The sequence below is a fragment of the Gossypium arboreum genome, chromosome 6, assembly GCF_025698485.1.
Source record: "Gossypium arboreum isolate Shixiya-1 chromosome 6, ASM2569848v2, whole genome shotgun sequence".
NCBI lineage: Eukaryota > Viridiplantae > Streptophyta > Magnoliopsida > Malvales > Malvaceae > Gossypium > Gossypium arboreum.
Genome location: NC_069075.1, coordinates 130,761,560 through 130,780,601, shown reverse-complemented (window position 1 = coordinate 130,780,601; position 19,042 = coordinate 130,761,560). Strand labels below are relative to the sequence as shown.

Here is a 19,042-nt window from a genome sequence, read left to right as displayed (position 1 = left end):
GTCTTCATCTCCTGGATCAACTCATTCTTATGTATGTGAAACTTTATTATCCGATAAGACTTTACCTGTAGAGTCTACTGAATTTCTATTAGAGTATCGAACCCCTTAGGTCAGTGTGTTTTGGTTGATAAAGTATGTAAGAACTATCCATTGACGATTCCAGATTCATGTTTTTCAGCCGACTAGATGTTGTTGCCATTCGACGAGTTTGATATAATTCTGGGTATGGATTGGCTAACGTTACATGATGTAGTTGTAAATTGTAAACGAAAGACTATTGATTTGCAATGCCAGGATGATGAGATTATTTGGATTGAGTCTAATGATCTGAATGATTTACTGGTAGTGATATCTTCGATGTTAGCTCCGAAATATGTGAAAAAGGGTTGTGAAGCTTACTTTGTCTATGTGCTCAATTCTAAAGTGACTGAAAAGAAGATTGAATCAGTACTAGTTGTATGTGAGTAATCGGATGTGTTTCCTAAATAGCTATCGTGTTTACCACCAATTAGAAAAGTTGAATTTGGTATTGAGTTAGTGCCGGGGATGACTCCGATATCAATAGCTCCACACAGAATGGTACCGACTGAATTAAAAGAATTGACAGATAAAGGTTTCGCACAACTGAGTTTTTCTCCTTAGGGTGCACTGGTTTTGTTTGTGAAAAAGAAAGATGGAACTATGAGAATGTGCATTGACTATCAAAAACTCAATAAAGTGACCATAATGAATAAATATCCTCTGCCACGTATAGATGATTTATTCGATCAGTTAAAAGGGGCTACAGTGTTTTCAAAGATTGATTTAAGATCAGGTTACTATCAGTTACGAGTGAAAGACTGATCGCGTGATTCGCAACAAGCAATAAATATTTATAATGAAGATCAAACCTAGGCTAACTATTATCACGATGAAAAGGCAAGCGCACCTATCGAACAATAGTATAGTAATGGCAAGACCGGGATATCGTACCTAAGGGAACCAAAAGTACTAGTAATAACTATCTTTTTATTATCTAGCCTAACAATAAAAGGGTTTGCTTATTAAACTAATTATCTAAACTAATTAACTAATTTAATTAAATCAAAGAGAAAATTTGGAAAAAGACTTGAAGAAACGAAATTGATAAAAATGACACCCAAGGAGGAATCCATCTAGATTTCACTTGTTATCTGACTCTGAACCAGACGATTTATTCACTTGACTTGATCCATGAGATTCCCTAACATATGTTATTGTCCCTTTCGAGACTAATAATGTCTAACCCTCAGTTGAATTAATTGAAAATTCTTTCTTAATTAAAACTCCTAGCGAAGCAGTAAATCACTTTATAGACTCCCATATTAGGTTTCACCTTAATCCGACAAAATCTCATAACCTATTTCTAGGCGTTCGATCAACTCCGCTTAATTATGCCAAATCTACTCTTAGGCAGGGTCTATTCCTCCTCTGCATAAGCACATCAAATCATGAATTAATACCCGAAATATTAACTCAAGCATTAAGAACACATAATTAAGAACAAATCAAGTATTTATCATACAGTTCAGATAATAATAACAAGATCCATCATAGGTTTTATCCCTCTTAGGTATCTAAGGGGTTTAGTTCATAATAAAATGAGAGTACATCTCAAAAGTATAAAAATAACAAAACATGAAGAAAACTCTAAAAACCCCTGAAGGAATTCTGAGGGAGATCTTCAGTCTTGGAGTAGCTCCCACTTTTGGGATGGATCGTTTGGCTTTCTTCAAGTAATTCCTGGCGTGTGGTTCTGTATTCTAGAAAAGTTCTGGAAGAGGGCCCCCTTTTAGGTCACACTTAGGGTGTTTATATAGGCTTTGGATTAGCTTTCTTCCTCCCTAAGTATCCTTTTCTGTGTAAAATTCAACTCTTTGAAAAAGGGACATGCCCGTGTGCCACGACCGTGTGACGTGATTGCCAGGCCATGTTTGCTCTGTTAAATTTCACACGGCCGTGGGCTCAATGGCCAGGCCGTGTGAATCTTGTAAACCTTGGTCGACACCCCCGAAGGCCACGGGCGTGTGAGATGCCCGCGTGGCAAGGCTTAGGCCGTGTCATCTTCTCGATTTGGTCTGTTTTGTCCCCCTTTTTTTGCTCGTTTCTGGCTCCTTTGACTCTTGGTGATCTCCTGAGTACAAAACATGAAATAACCGGATTAAGGGCACCAAAATCCATAAATCTATTAATAAACATCCATAAATATGCTAAGTATTTGGGGTATAAATATGTATAATTCGGCGTTTATCAAATACCCCTACACTTAAGCATTTTCTTGTCCTCAAGCAAAATTCTCATTTACTGCTAGAATTCATTCCTTTCAATCGCATAAACATTACTGATAATGTTACAAATTATTCCACAGACAATCATACAGCGAGAATTCAACTATAGGGGCTTTAAAAACCTCAATCAATCTAAATTGAATACTTTGATAACAAAATTATAGGTAATCTCCTTCATTCAAGTAATTAACTTTAGTCCTAAATATACAAGAGATGACATCCTCACTAAAGATTCACTCAAATCACTCAAAGTGTTTAAGGTTTAAGATTAAGCACTCGATTGTCTAACATGAAAAGTTATTACCATAGGCCTGCATGAAAATCAAATCTCCACCAGTTGTAAATGATATGATACACTAATCAAAAGATCTTTGCATTTTTGTAATGGGGTTTAGGTTACAAGTATGGATACAAGCTGAAGAGACAAGGGTTAGAATGAAGATAATTTCAATATGTTACCCCACTATCAAAAACTTAATTATTGAACCACAAACAAATATCTAGAACTATTTTACATGAGTTCATGACAACTTTAGCTTTCTGAGAATTACAATAATAATACTAATTTTTTTTTATCATACAAATCAAGTCAATACTATATACAAATCATACTTCATGATTTAGTAACAAAAAATGGTGAACATAGTGAGGTAACAGTATTAAATTTAATCTCGATAAAAATAAAAAATAAAAGTAAATTAAGTAAGAGGATTTCAACAATAATAGGTTAATGGGTTAATGATGAAGGTTAATCAAAAAAAAGTTAGTAGGCTCAAAGGGGGTTCACTAAGGGTTTAATTATGTGGGAAGTCTTTTTATGGAGTAAATGGGTTAAATCCTAAGTGCCTTTATCATCTCAGTATATCAAATCATACACGTGATTTCGACATGTATAATCAAAGCACGTTCTAGTATAACAGTTCAATGTTGACACACTCAAACCACAAAAGAAGTGAGTAAGAAAGAAAGCTATATGCTCAAAAGGCTCAAAAATCTCACCAAAAATTTGGGTTTTTGATGTCATTCCTGTATACTTAAGATTTCAAGATAATACCTCAATTTAGGAAAAATAGTCTAAAAATTTTTATTTCTCAAAATATCAACGTATTATCCTCAATTCTTTAAGGTCCTATAATCAAATAATCATGCATAGTTCCCTTGGTCTAATTCACGACATATCAACAATAATTATAGATCAATCAGAATTCATTCCATCAATATTATGAGAAAATCACTTATGCATAAGATCAAATTCAGGGATTTGAGAATAATGCAAAAAGTTAGTTTTCATGTTCACCCCCACACTTAAGATGTACATTGCCCTCAATGTACAAAGATAGATTATTCAAAATAAAGAAAATCATATGAGGAAAGGAGGTGAAACTCCCTATTATATGGATGCGGAGCTTGATTCTGAGGCTGGAGTGTTTGGGGAAAGTAGTAGCTACCGTTGTTCTTGGCTAGATGAAGAAATTGGGTCGTTGAACATGGCACTCATGAGGTATTGTTTCCCATTTGTTTCCTCATTCCGTAAAATATTTCTAGCAGCTTTGCTTGGAAGTCTGTAGAATTATGAAGAGCTTATTAAGAGTTGGTGTGGAAGAGAGCGTAGTGGGATTACTTGTTAGAAATACCAGAAAATGAAAAAAAAATTTACTAATATAGATATGTCTTTCAAATTAAAATAATAAAATTGAAATGAAAATAAAAATAAAAAGAAAAATAAAATAAAAAAATAAAAAAAGAATAAAAAGAATAAAAAGATAGGAGGATTCAATGATCCTCGTCAGTGGGGCCTTCAGGTGGTGGCGCTGGGGTGGCAACTTGAAAGTGCTGGCATAGCTGCTGCATCATGGCCTGCATATCGTCCATCTGTCGGTCCCATCGTCAATCTCACTCGTGAATCATCTCGAACTTTGTAGTGCAATACTGCTCGAAGTGGGCGAGTCGGTCGGAAAGGTGTGCCCATGAAGCAGCTGCATGAACTGGTTGTTCCCTAGGTGGCATGGTGGAAGGCTCCTCATGCTGTGGGGGAACATCATCAGGAATGTCCTCAAGATCCTCCTCGTCAATGGCATGAGAGAGACGATACTGAGGAAGATTGGTCCCACGTCGGTGCTCGATCATCCTCATGTGTAACATAGTCGTGATGCCTTATGGGGACATCTGACATATCAGTGTAAGCACTGATGATTGGGCCACAATGTTAAGGAGACCGAAGTGTCTGGCAAGGCGCGTCATGTAGGGGCCGATAGAGATCACTCCCTTCCTATGTCGCTCGGTCTGATGGTGAATGGCGAAAGCAATGAAGTATGCCAAGTCAGTCATGTGTGCATTCGCTGTGCACCATAAATAGTAGGCGTCGTGGGTGTTGACGATGCCGGTGCTCTCTCTCCTCTCGGTCAAGGTGTGTGCCAATATGGCATGGAGATGGTGTAGGGAAGGAGCAAAAGCTGAGGCTTTTGAGCGGCTGGGGTCGTAGGTGGAAGAGAGTGGTGCCAAAGCTTTCCAGCACAAGGAGGGAGAAATGTGGATATTTCGTGGCAGTGCATTCATGTCTCCCTCCTCCATAAACTCATCGGTGTAAAGTCCCAGAGCAACTCTAAACTCTAGGACACTCATCGCGCGAACTAGACCGCCTAATCAGAAGTGAATGGTGCCTGGGTCGTCATTGTTCGTCATCACCACCTGTAAATGAAAAGTAGAGCATAATTCTAAAGTTAGCTCTAAATAAGTGGGCTCAGTAATAGCGAAGAACCGCTCCCATGGGTTTGTGGACAGGAGGGCGCGGATGGCATTAGCTAGCTGAGCTTGCTCTACGGCAGCCCAGTCAATGTAGCGACCTGTAGTGAGGGGTCGTGCGCGTAGTATCTGAAGTAGCTCCTCCTATGAAGCTTCCGAAAATTCAAGGAACGAGTGCCTAACTTCGACTGTAGCACGTACTGAGGAAGAACCCGGTCCCATACGTCTCTTTGAGGATTGGACTGCGACCTTTTTGCCTCTCGATAATGACATAATGTTCCTGAAAATACATGAGCATTGATAGAATCCAAGATATATCAGTAGTTAAGCAAGAGGCCTAAAATTAGTATATGCTATTTAGTAGCTTAAACAATTCAAATATAGAAAATTCTAAAGCAAATTCCTAACTTGTCTAAAACATATTTGTAATAGTAACAATATCTATGTAAAGCATGTAGAATACTAATGTAGCAACACAAATTGGAAATATAAGCTTGAGAAAGTGAACCAAAGGCTGCTGTAGGGTGGTGCATGGACGTGTTGGTGGTGAGCACAGGTGTGTGACGCGGGGATATAGACGTGTGGAGGAAAAATAGAGGGTATAGAGAGGGGGAAATGGGGATTAATTCAAGGAGAGTGGATTTGAGGGTGGTTTGGGGGTTGGGAAAGTGAGAATTTGGGGAATGGTGGCCGGAGTAGGGATTAGGGAATGGGGAAGGGTAGATTTCGACTAGGATTTTGAAAAGTGGAAGAAGATGAATAGTGGTTTGCTTATATAGGGGAGGTTCACACGGCCTAGGGCCATGCCCGTGTACTTTGAGGGTGAGCCTGTGTTTTTTTAATTTTACGAGTTAGGTCGTGCCCGGCTACTATCCCACACCCGTGTGTCTTGGGCGTATGTCGAACACGGCCATGTCGGACGGCCGTGCCTAGCTTTGCTCGCTTCTCCCACGCCCGTGTGTTATGGTAGCATGCCCGTGTATTGTTGTACACGGCTGAATGGCACGGGCGTGAGACACGCCCGTGTCGAAAAACAAAATCGAGCCTTGTCCCTGGCAGGCCCGTGGTTTTCCATCCCTATGCCCGTGGACTCCTATCAAGTTCATCCACGGCCATGTCGCACGGCCGTGGGGATTTATCGCACCCGTGTTTTGGGGAAATCATGTCCTACTTCCACACGGCCGTGTCTCTTCCCCTGTTTGGCCACGACTTTAGGCATGCCCGTGTGCCTGGTCGTGTGTGCTGAAAAACTTTGCAATTCAAAGATTAAGTTAATAATTCAAAGTGTTAGAAATTAAAAATAAAGAAATCAAAATATGTTAGTGCTCAGGTTGCCTCCCGAGAAGCGCTTATTTATAGTCTAAGCTCGACTTACCTCTCCGTTGAATGATCATGGTGGTTTGAGGAGTTCATACTCCTCATTCCTGCTATTAGCCTTGACAAAATAAGGTTTGAGATGGGTATTCTTTACCTTAAAAGTGTCGAACTTGGGGTGACTTACCTCAACCTTACCGAATGGGAAAATACTGAGTACCGTAAGAGGGATTTCCTCATTTGGTGTGGTAGTGACAATGTGGGAATCTGCGGCATCTAGTAAGACTTTATTGCCAACCTTAAGTTGATTAGGAAAGGTATCGGGCTTGTTTTGGCGTAGTTTTGGTTTATCATGTGTTCTCGATTTGTGTGCTCGCCATTCATCTAGCTCCTCTATTTGAAGCCTTCGTTCCTCATGGGTGTCTTTGTTCGCTACTTGATAATAGTGCACTGTCTCCGTTGTCTTGGTTCGAGGAGGTTCCTGCAAGAATGATTGAATATTAGTTTTTTCATCTACAAGTTTAATAGCATTATCTTGAGTCTTAGAGGTTTTGACTGAGTCGCGTGCTTGGATTGTTTTTGCATCGTCTTCTGCACGAAGTGTTTGCTCTCCTGTGCCTACATTAATAATGGTTCTGGCAGTTGCTAAAAAGGGTCGTCCTAAAATTAAAGGTACCTCGTTATCCTCATCCATATCTAAGACAACAAAGTCTACTGGGTAAATAAATTTATCAATTTTAACGAGAACATCTTCAATAATACCTTTAGGAAATCTAACTGTTTTGTCAGCCAATTGTATGCTCATCCTAGCTTGTTTGGGTTTATTGAGACCCAGTCGTTTAAACATTTTATATGGCATAACATTTATACTTGCCCCTAGATTAGCTAAAGCATTATTCACAGATAAACTACCAATTAAGCAAGGAATTGTAAAACTCCCGGATCTTTCAATTTGTTAGGTAGCTTATGCTTTAGAATAGCTGAGCAGACTACATTGAGTTCCACATACGATGTAGGATCTAATTTTCTTTTATTGCTCAGAAGTTCCTTTAAGAATTTTGCTGTGTTGGGCATCTGCGACAGAACTTCAATAAAGGGTAAGTTAATATGTAGTTTCTTTAAGAGTTTGACAAACTTACCGAATTGTTCTTCTGTTCTGTCTTTTGTCATCGCTTTAGGATATGGCACACGAGGTTCATAATACGTACTTACCTGTTTAGGATCATCGACTTTTACCTCTTCTTGACCTTTGTTCATCACGTTGTCTTGCTGTAATTCTGGCTCCGGTGCAATGAATCCTTCCTTATTTTGAGTACTAATTGCATTGAGGTGTTCCCTCGGATTAGGTTTAGTATTACTTGGTAAGCTACCTTGTGGTCGTTCGGAGATTAGTTTGGATAGCTGGCCTATCTGAGTTTCGAGTCCTTGGATAAATGCTTGTTGATTCTTAAGTGCTGTCTCGGTATTTTGGAAATAGGTTTCTGACACCGAGATGAATTTAAAAAGTATCTCTTCAAGGTTTGGTTTCTTCTCTTGTTGATAAGGTGGCTATTGAAAACCCTGAGGATTTTGTGGCTTTTGATTCCTTTGACCACCCCAGGAGAAGTTTGGGTGGTTCCTCCAACTTGCATTATAAGTATTACTGTATGGGTTATTTTGAGATCGGAAGCTATTGTTACCCATATAGTTGACTTGTTCTTCTTCAGTTGTAGGATTGAAGGATTGGTATTCTGTATGCACACCTCCGCCACTTGAGTCACACCTCATTACTGGATGTACCTGCGTAGAACCAAGTAAACCGTCAATCTTTTTAATGAGAAGTTCTACCTGATTAGAGAGCATGTGACTGAATCGATGTTACAAACGCCGGCTGTTTTCGTTCCCTTTGTCCTCATAACTTGCCACTGATAGTTATTCAGTGACATCTCTTCTATAAATCCATAGGCATCTTCCGGTGTTTTATTGTTGATGGTTCCTCCAGTAGCTGCGTCAACCATTTGCCGAGTCGAGGGATTCAGACCATTGTGGAATGTTTGTACTTGAAGCCAAAGCGGTAACCCATGGTGAGGGCACCTTCTCAGTATGTCCTTGTATCTCTCCCATGCATCGTAAAGTGTTTCTAAATCCATCTACACAAAAGAAGAGATATCATTACGTAATTTAGCCGTTTTAGCCGTGGAAAATATTTTGTAAAATTTCTGGTCATTTATTCCCAAGTAGTGATAGACCTCGTGGTAACAAGTTCAACCACTGTTTAGCTTTGTTTCTCAGTGAAAAGGGAAAGAACCGAAGACATATGGCATCATCAGAAACGCCATTGATTTTAAATGTATCGCAAAATTCCAGAAAGTTTGCTAAGTGAGCGTTGGGATCTTCATCCTGCAAACCATCAAACTAAACAAACTGCTGTATCATCTAAATAGTGTTAGGTTTTAATTCAAAAGTATTTGCAGCTATAGCAGGTCTAACTATGCTAGATTCAGTTCCTATTAAAGAAGGTTTAGCATAATCATACATAGTATGTGGAGTAGGATTTTGATTAGCCGCAATTGCGGGAGGTAGCTGATTGCCTTGGTTTTCAGCCATCTCGTCGGTTAGGGGTCGAGTATCATCTTCTCGCTTGTTCTCTGTGTATCGCAAGCTGCGTCTTATTTCTCTTTGATTTTTGCGAATTGTACGATCGATTTCTTCATCAAAAAGTAATGGTCCCGACGGGTTTCTTCTAGTCATAAACTATAAAAACCTGCCAAGAGAGAGAAAAAGTAAATTAATAAATAATAAAACAAAATAAAATTGCAAGAAAAATAAATGGCTAAAGTAATAAAAATTTAGTGTTCCTAATATTTCAGTTCCCCGGCAACGGCGCCAAAAACTTGATCGCGTGATTCATAACAAGTAATAAATATTTATAAGGAAGATCAAACCTAGACTAACTATTATCACGACAAAAAGGCAAGCGCACCTATCGAACAATAGTATAGTAATGGCAAGACCGGTGTAGCACCCCTTACCCGTGTTTGACTCCGGAACAGGGTACGAGGCATTACCGGACTTAATCACTAATCATCGTATAAAAACCAATTCATAATTAATAACATAATCAAGACTATCTACATTAAATAAATTTATACAATAGAGACCTTCAAATAACATAGGTCAGTATTTTAAACCAATTCCTAGCAACTTAATAACAATTAAACGAGTCTCCATACATGCCAAAGACTTAAAATACTTTAAAACCTTTATATATCGATCAATAGTTTGATAGTGTGATTTAACCTTCGGCGACCTCCAACTCGAGCTAACATCTGCGACACATCACAAACACACATACTTTCACTATTACAATCAGAAATAGGTTCAAAATAAGCTGTCTAGCAGAGTACCAGCAACTAAATTATTTATTTCTGGAGCTACAGAACTCCAAATTATAAACTGTTAATTTTCCTTGAAACTAGATTCACATACATTCTTACCAGAAAATTTTCAAAATTTTTGGTCCAGCCAATTAGTACAGTTTATTCATTGAATTTACCCCTATTTCACTGCTCAACTGTTCTGACCACTCTTCACTACGAATAAATTTTCTCCTATTACAGAATTCAATGGATGTTGTTATTTATTTAATTTGAAACTAGACTCATTAAGGATTTCAAGCATATAAATTATATCCCCTAATTAATTTTTTACAATTTTTAATGATTTTTCAAAGTCAGAACAGGGGATCACATGGTCATTATGAACCAGTCTCTCAAAAACTTAAATATATCATAATATAGAATTCCTTTACTTACTCTGTTTCTGTTATATGAAAATAGACTCATTAAGCTCTAATTTTACATCTCATTCAGTCTCTGATTCAATTTCTACTATTTTTGGTAAATTTTTAGATTCACGACACTGCAACTATCTAGAACAGTTTTATTGTCAATTTTGATCTTTCACACTTCAATTGTATTCATCACTTTCCCATAACAATCTTTCCAATTTCCAATCACATATCGAGCATATTTCTCATAAGTTACACACGTATATACTTAAACTTATCATCACAAAGTCATACACAGTTTCATTTAATATATTTCCCAGTTGAACACTTCGGAATAATAAAAGATACGTGATGGTGTCGCACACAGTCCACCTTTAAAATCGAAGCTCTCTTGTACACATAGTGGCCTTCACTTAGCACCACTCATGTGACCTAGCTCGATTGTACACATAGTTTTGGCTCTCTTGTACACATGGTGAACACTTAGTACCACCCATGTGACCTAGCCAGTTTATCTTGTAGCTCTCTTGTCTACATGGAGTCCTTCACCTGGAACCACGCATGCGACCTAGCTACATATATCCCGTAGCTCTCTTGTCTACATGGGGTACACATAGTATCACCCATGCGACCTAGCTACATCATAATGTCTCGTAGCTCTCTTGTACACATGATGTGCACTCAGCACCATAAATGTGACCTAGCTACATACCATCTGTATCATCCAATCTTTCCGAAGGTTCAACCGAGATTTCTCTCTCTTTCTAATACTTGATTCCATACTTCCAATAGTTAAAAATTTATTTCAAAAAGCAGCTACAATACATAAAATATGCTGAAATACAAAAACATAATAAAGATAATGTATTATTTACGTACAAACTTACATACTTTCTCATTTCCATGTCGAATTAATATTGAACATTTAAATCATCATAATTATACTTAACATTTAAATCATCATAATTATACTTACTTTCAACACCTCGGCAATCATAGTAAATATATCAATTTTACATTGAAACATGCATAAATTAATGCTTATTATACATATGAACTTACCTCGATACTAAAACGGTCATTTTACCAACTTTCTCGATTTTTTATTTTTCTCCTATTCTAGATTCAAATCTCGTTTTTCGGGATCTAAAACATCATATTTTACTTATTTAATTAATTTAATATTTTACACTTTTGCCCCTAGGCTCGGGAATTAAACTTCATCCCTTATTCTTATGTTTAATAACATGCTGATCATTTTTCCCTTCTATGGAAACATCAATTTCTCACTCTAACACATAGTTATGAACAATAACAACTTTTACCGATTAAGCCGTTTTACTCATTTTTGCTTAAAACCACTTAGCAAAAGTTGTTTAACATAATTTCAGCCTTCATATTCTACCATAAAACATCAAAATAAACACATTTCACCTATGGGTATTTTTCCAAATATGAACCCTAGCTTAAATTATTGCTAGAATAAGCTTAATCAAGTTACCAGGATTCCAAAATCGTAAAGAACTTGAAATACGGGGCTAGAACGGACTTACTATTTAGCTTGGAAAGCTTGAAAACCCTAGCCATGGCTTCCCCCATGCTAATTTAGGCCTCCATGAAAAAGATGAGTCAATTTTGGCTTTATTTTCCCTTTTTATTTCTTTTAATTACCAAATGACTAAAATGCCCTTAAGGCCTTTCTTTAAAATTTTGTCCTATTCATGCCCATTTTTGCCCAAACAAAATATAATGGTCTAATTACCATTTAAGGACCTTGTAACATCCCAAACTCGGCCCAGACGTTATGGCCGAATCTGATGTGCCACATTGAAGTTAAAAACCCATGTTTCGTTTTAGTGCTTTAAAAACCGACTTTTGTTAGGCTAACAAAGTGAATGGGAGCTGGACACCAGGTAGGAATCCGTAACAGAGGAGGTGAGCCATGAAGGCTGCTTAAGTACCAAGCTCTTTGATTGGATCCAATCCTAGACATGCCCACAACCATAGCCACACTTTGTTATATCGAGTTTAAGTTTGTTTAAGTGGACGTCTTTGATAAATCGATTAATCGTGGTGTTGTGATATTTTGAAATCAAATATTGTTTTGAAATCACGCCCTAAGTCTAGCCCTTTTGAATAATTATCAACCAATTTTAAAGTTATTAAAATAAAATAATCCCGAAAAGAAATAAAAGAAAAGTTAAAAATGGCCTTATTACAACCCAAAAATAAATAATAAAGGAAATTTAATGAAAACCAACGCTTATTTAAAAGCCCAAAGACGATCACCGTGGCTACTCTGAATCCCCGCCGGCCCAAGTCCCCACATCTAAGCTCACCTGCAAAGTTAAGGAAAGGGGTGAGTTTGGAAACTCAGTGTGTAACAAGCCCCTTTCAGAGCCCAAAACAATGACAACCTGTTGGGTCTAAGCCCAAATCCAATCTCAAACATGTACTGGGACATAGCCCATTTCATATTTCATATTTTATAACACTGGGCCGGAGCCTTTTCAAATTTCATATTACTGGGCCGAAGCCTTTACTGCAAACGGTATGGCCCATAGGCCCATTTCAGTATCACATATAATGTCAAGGAAAGAATGCAAGCCCAATTGGGGAGACTACTCAACCCACCATCCGCTACTCTCCACCCGTACCAACCAAAGACACCATGTGGGATTAACTCGACCCACCCCGCCATAACTCTCCACCGGCAAAGATAGTCTTTATCATATAACCGGAGGCCTAGCCTCTTTTAATAATCGGGAAAAAGCCCTTTTAATAACTGGGGCATAAGCCCTTTAATGACTGGGGCATAAGCCCTTTAATGACTGGGGCATAAGCCCTTTAATGACTGGGGCATAAGCCCTTTAATAACTGGGGCATAAGCCTTTTAATAACTAGGGCATAAGCCCTTTAATAACTAGGGCATAAGTCCTTTCACACTTCCTCCATCCATATAAAAACCCAACCCAATGCATTTATGAACATCTCATGTGCATATCATACATATCATGTGCATATCCTACATGTCATGTGCATATCATACATATCATGTTTATCAAAATCCCATGCATTAAGTTCATATATAAACCCTAGGGGTATAATGGTCATTTTTACCTAGGGGCAAAACGGTCATTTTCATATTATCAGGGTAATATCGTAATTTTACCGAAAATTCGGGTTTCCATGTTCATTAATAGTTACTAACAATTCATAGGTGCAAACAGTGATTCTGGCCCATTTTTAGCGAGATCGAGTTATTGGGCCTAAAACCCCTAATGGGCCCTACTTAGCCGATTTTGTCATCTAGGCCCATTTAGCCTATATCCATAATAGCATTAACAGTCTTAACACTCAATTTAACAGATTTTCGTTTTCTACCAATTTTACCCAAATGGGCCCGAAAGCCTATTGGGCCCTATTTCAGCCCCTCGAGGCCCAACTTACCGTGAACGTCAAAAACACGTCCTTACCTTTTCCATTGTTCCCGATCATCATCTCATCGATTCTAACCAACTAGTGAGCGTTTACTTGCTCACAAGTCCTCGAAATGCCAGAATTTCGGCATTTCAGCTTTTCGGCATTTATCGCTTTAAGCTATGAAAAAGGGTTCGTTACACACCTGATTTGCGATATTCCTTGACGAGATCTCCTATGCGATTTCTCCTATAATCAACCACTTATAGATTAGACCATGTTAATATTAAACCAAATCGAAAACTACCTATTATCATCACTTACACATTCGCCACCATCCACAATGGCCCTTGGGTTCATACCTTTGCAAGTTGATGACTAGATTTAGTCACTCCGATGATCCAAGCTTTTCACACACTCCTCGATCGGTAGCCTTTAATCCTCACTAGCACCAACAAACCAAATAACACCAAAACCCTTTTAGCCTTAGTCGACGAGAGGGTTTTCACTTTTCTTAAACCACAAGATACAAATAGAAAGAAGGTTCAAATACTTACCAAGAGATCTACTCGTTGAAGAACGCTCCAAATACCTTCCTACCCCATATCCGTTAGAATCCAACTTAAACGTGCGTGAGAAAATAGATCTAAATATTAATTCTGAATCACTAAAATATGAAGCTTTGGCTTTTCAAAGAAATATTAATCTAAGCTATTACGAGGTTAGTACACACACATTACGGGTTGAAGTTGAAATGTTTCCAAAATCAATCGCCACGATAACCACCACCGCCACTCAAACTTAACTATTCCAATATCAATATATGTAAATCCTAAGCACATCACCATACAGAATGTAAGAGCATATTCGTCATTTTACCATACGAGGGTATTACGGTCACTTTACCCTCAGGGCTTTACGGTCTTTTTACCTATTAGGGGTATTTTAGTCATTTCATCCTACAAGGGTGTTTTGGTAAATCAACAAACCAAAGGTATTTCAGTAATTTTGTAAACCAATGGTATTTCTATAATTTTTAGAAAGTCAAGGGTATTTTTGTAACTTTGTAAATCAGGGGTATTTTGGTAATTTTACAAATTAAGGGTATTTCGGTAATTTCACAAACCAAGGGTATTTTGGTAATTTTACAAAGTAGGGGTATTTTGGTAATTTTACAAACCAAGGGTATTTTAGTAATTTTGTAAATCGAGGGTAAAATAGTAATTCTGTAAATCAAGGGTAAAATAGTAATTCTATAAATCGACTCAGAAACGATAATTACGTAAATCGAGGTAAAACGGTAATTCGTAAGTCGAGGGTAAACGGGGTAAAATGGTAATTATGTAAATCGGGGTAAAATAGTGATTCTCAAAATCGTGGGTACTTTGGTAATTTTACAAGTCGAAGGTATTTCAAGAATTTTACAAACTAAGCGTATTTCGTAATTTTAGTAAACTAAAGTATTCTAAACAGGATAACAATACGAATGGGCCTAAACCCTACTCTCATTAAATGGGCCCACACGTGTGGCCCTTTTAGCCCAAATCTAGCCACAAATATTAGATTCACCTAGCGTGCCCAATATTTACTACACAATCAAACAACTTATCCAATTGGGCCCAGTGAGGCCCATTAGGCCCATGACCCTTTTCTACCATCGCGTTCAAGTAGCCATCCTACAGACTAGAGTAGTAAGAAATACACACCGATAGGAGACTGGAGTTAATCCACGCCCGAGCACTCTTAGCCGACGCCCAACCCAAACGAGCACGCCATACAATGAAAGGGATCACCAAGAAAGGTACATTTACTCTCCTTATGGTTCCTCTATTTAAAGCCGACTTCACAACCACTCTTATATTAGCTTCCGATGTGGGATCCTCCAACATTAGAGTTTAAATTCAACACCAACTCTTGCCACCTCGTTAGCAAAATAAATGCTTTTTGCTTGCCATAGGATTCAACCTATGCCTCCCCTTAAATGCTCCACACGCTATTTGCCACTAAGCCACAAGGCTTTTTGTGTCATATTTTATCCCCAATTAATTATAAGGTCTAAAGGCCAAAGTCCGTGTTCCCTTTAAAAACCCAAAATAAATTGCAAGAGCCAAGGCTTGAACCCAGTGCTCCCATACAACCTTAATGAGGCCACAACCACTAGACTACAAGCTTCCTTGTGTTATTTATTTAACACAATAATTTAAAAACCCTCATCCAAGCATCCAGGTTTTTTTCACTTAATACCAAAATTTTTGCTAAAGCCCAAGTCTGAACCCAAGATTTCTCCAACACTTCTCAAAGCCATTAACCACTAAAACAAACATTTAATTGTTTCATTTCATTGCACAATTAAATACCTATATACAACCTCCTTACGGACCCCCACTTAAGGCCCAATACTTCTAGGCCCAAATTCGGGGTGTTACAATTCTACTCCCCTTAAAGAAATTTCGTCCTCGAAATTTCCAACTATCAACTAACCGTATTACTCAAGTCAAACCTCTATGCTTCCGCTACACACTCTAATTAAAAATAATTCTTAGTACGACCCAGAACATCTAATTACCAAAGTAAAGAAACATTTATCTAGCACGCATACAATTTGTAACACATATTTAAATAAAATAAACTTGGCGATCCCGAGCTCGATGCTCCTTGGACCCACATCTAAGACATGCTCCTGTCTTCCTATGGCATTCACCCGGATGACGTCCGTTGCAGTCTTTGCAGATTGGATAGTTTGGTCGTGCCTTAACATGTTTCACAGAACGAATCTTAGTTTTCTGAGAACTAGAATCCTTCCTTTTCTAACACTCCAAGCACCCTGCTTGAAGCGTTTCCCTAATTTCCTTAATGTTGGTATCCAATACTTCCTCTACCACTTTCCTTACTAACTTGGCCAGTGCCTCAGTACCAAGCTCCGAGTTACCGCTACCCAAAGTTGGCAGACTTTGCTTACCCTCAAAATCCATATCAATACTCTACATTACCAGTACACATATCAAATAACTACCAAGATCTTAAATTTTTTTTTACTATTTATTCATATGTCTTATGCGGAGATAGTATTTTAGAGTTTCTATTTTCATAGAATCAAAGCCTAGCTATAGTCTCAGTATTCTAGGGTTTTACAGCTCTACCCTATCTAGAGTATCATAGTAGGGTCTCAGTTTTATTCATAGCATCATATACATAATGTAAAAGAGAGTATACCGGACTTAATCACTAATCATCGTATAAATATCGATTCATAATTAATAACATAATCAAGACTATCTACATTAAATAAATTATTTATTTTTGGAGCTATAGAACTCCGAATTATAAACTCTGATTCAATTTCTACTATTTTTGGTAATTTTTTAGACTCACATCACTGCAACTATCCAGAACAGTTTTATTGTCAATTTTGATCTTTCACACTTCAATTGTATTCATCACTTTCCCATATCAATCTTTCCAATTTCCAATCACATATCGAGCATATTGCTCATAAGTTACACACATATATACTTACACTTATCATGACAAAGTCATACACAATTTCATTTAATCAATTTCCCAGTTGAACACTTCAGAATAATAACAGATACGTGATGGTATCGCACACAGTCCACCTTTAAAATCGAAGCTCTCTTGTACACATAGTGGCCTTCACTTAGCACCACTCATGTGACCTAGCTCGATTGTACACATAATTTTGGCTCTTTTGTACTCATGGTGAACACTTAGTACCACCCATGTGACCTAGCCAGTTTATCTCGTAGCTCTCTTGTCTACATCGTGTCCTTCACCTGGAACCACGCATGCGACCTAGCTACATATATCCCGTAGCTCTCTTGTCTACATGGTGTACACATAGTATCACCCATGCGACCTAGCTATATCATAATGTCTTGTAGCTCTCTTGTACACATGATGTGCACTCGGCACCATACATGTGACCTAGCTACATACCATCTCAGATCATCCAATCTTTCCAAGGTTTAACCTAATTTCTCTCTTTCTAATACTTGATTCCATACTTCTAATAGTTAAAATTTATTTCAAAAATCAGCTACAATACATAAAATATGCTGAAATACAAAACATAATAAAGATAATGTATTATTTACATACAAACTTACATACTTTCTCATTTCCATGTCGAATTAATATTGAACATTTAAATCATCATAATTATACTTACTTTCAACACCTCGGCAATCATAGTAAATATATCAATTTTACATTGAAACATGCATAAGTTAATGCTTATTATACATATGAACTTACCTCGATACTAAAACGGTCATTTTACCAACTTTCTCGATTTTCGATTTTTCTCCTATTCTAGATTCAAATCTCGTTTTCCGGGATCTAAAACATCATATTTTACTTATTTAATTAATTTAATATTCAAAACAGTCCTTAACTCAAACTTTGGAAAAATTTCAATTTTGCCCCTAAACTTTTGCATATTTACACTTTTGCCCCTAGGCTCGGGAATTAAAATTCATGCCTTATTCTTATGTTTTATGACATGCTGATCATTTTTCCCTTCTATGGAAACATCAATTTCGCACTCTAACACATAGTTATGAACAATAACAACTTTTACCGATTAAGCCGTTTTACTCATTTTTGCTTAAAACCGCTTAGCAAAAGTTGTTTAACATAATTTCAGCCTTCATATTCTACCATAAAACATCAAAATGAACACATTTCGCCTATGGGTATTTTTCCAAATATGAACCCTAGCTTAAATTATTGCTAGAATAAGCTTAACTAAGTTACTAGGATTCCAAAATCGTAAAGAACTTGAAAAACGGGGCTAGAACGGACTTACTATTGCGCTTGGAAAGCTTGAAAACCCTAGCCATGGCTTCCCTCATGCTAATTTTGGTCTCCATGAAAAAGATGAGTCAATTTTGGCTTTATTTTCCCTTTTTATTTCTTTTAATTACCAAATGACTAAAATGCCCTTATGGCCTTTCTTTAAAATTTTGTCCTATTCATGCCCATTTTTGTCCAAACGAAATATAATGGTCTAATTAACATTTAAGGACCTCCTCTTTAAACCCCCATTTCAATCAAGTACTTATGAATTGGAGCACATATTTTGCAACTTTTGCAATTTAGTCCTAAAAGTCCAATTAAGCACTTTATCAGTAAAATTACTTAACGATATTCTTACACAATATTTTAATCAATAAATAAACCTTAAAACTTAACAATAAATTTTTTGACTTCGAATTCGTGGTTCTAAAACCATCGTTCCGTTTAGGCCCTGAATCGGTCATTATAAAGAACTTCTCGCAAATAAGCCCCGATAGGCAAATTAAACATGCGCCTATAAAATTACATATCAATACTCCAACACATGCATCTAATCACTCGGTAAATCATAAAAATTAATCGAAATAAACTTTTCTATCTCAGATTTGTGGTTTCGCAACCACTATTCCATTTAGGCCCTATTTTGAGATGTTACATTTCTCCCCCTTTTAGG

General features: G+C 37.4%; 1 non-coding gene across 1 annotated transcript; it reads left to right on the top strand.

Annotated features, from left to right (window-relative positions):
- The first annotated feature begins 8,417 nt into the window (after positions 1-8,417).
- Positions 8,418-8,524, top strand: LOC128294277 (small nucleolar RNA R71). The gene has a single exon (XR_008284591.1). It is a non-coding gene; the product is annotated as a small nucleolar RNA R71 (small nucleolar RNA).
- Positions 8,525-19,042: the final 10,518 nt, after the last annotated feature.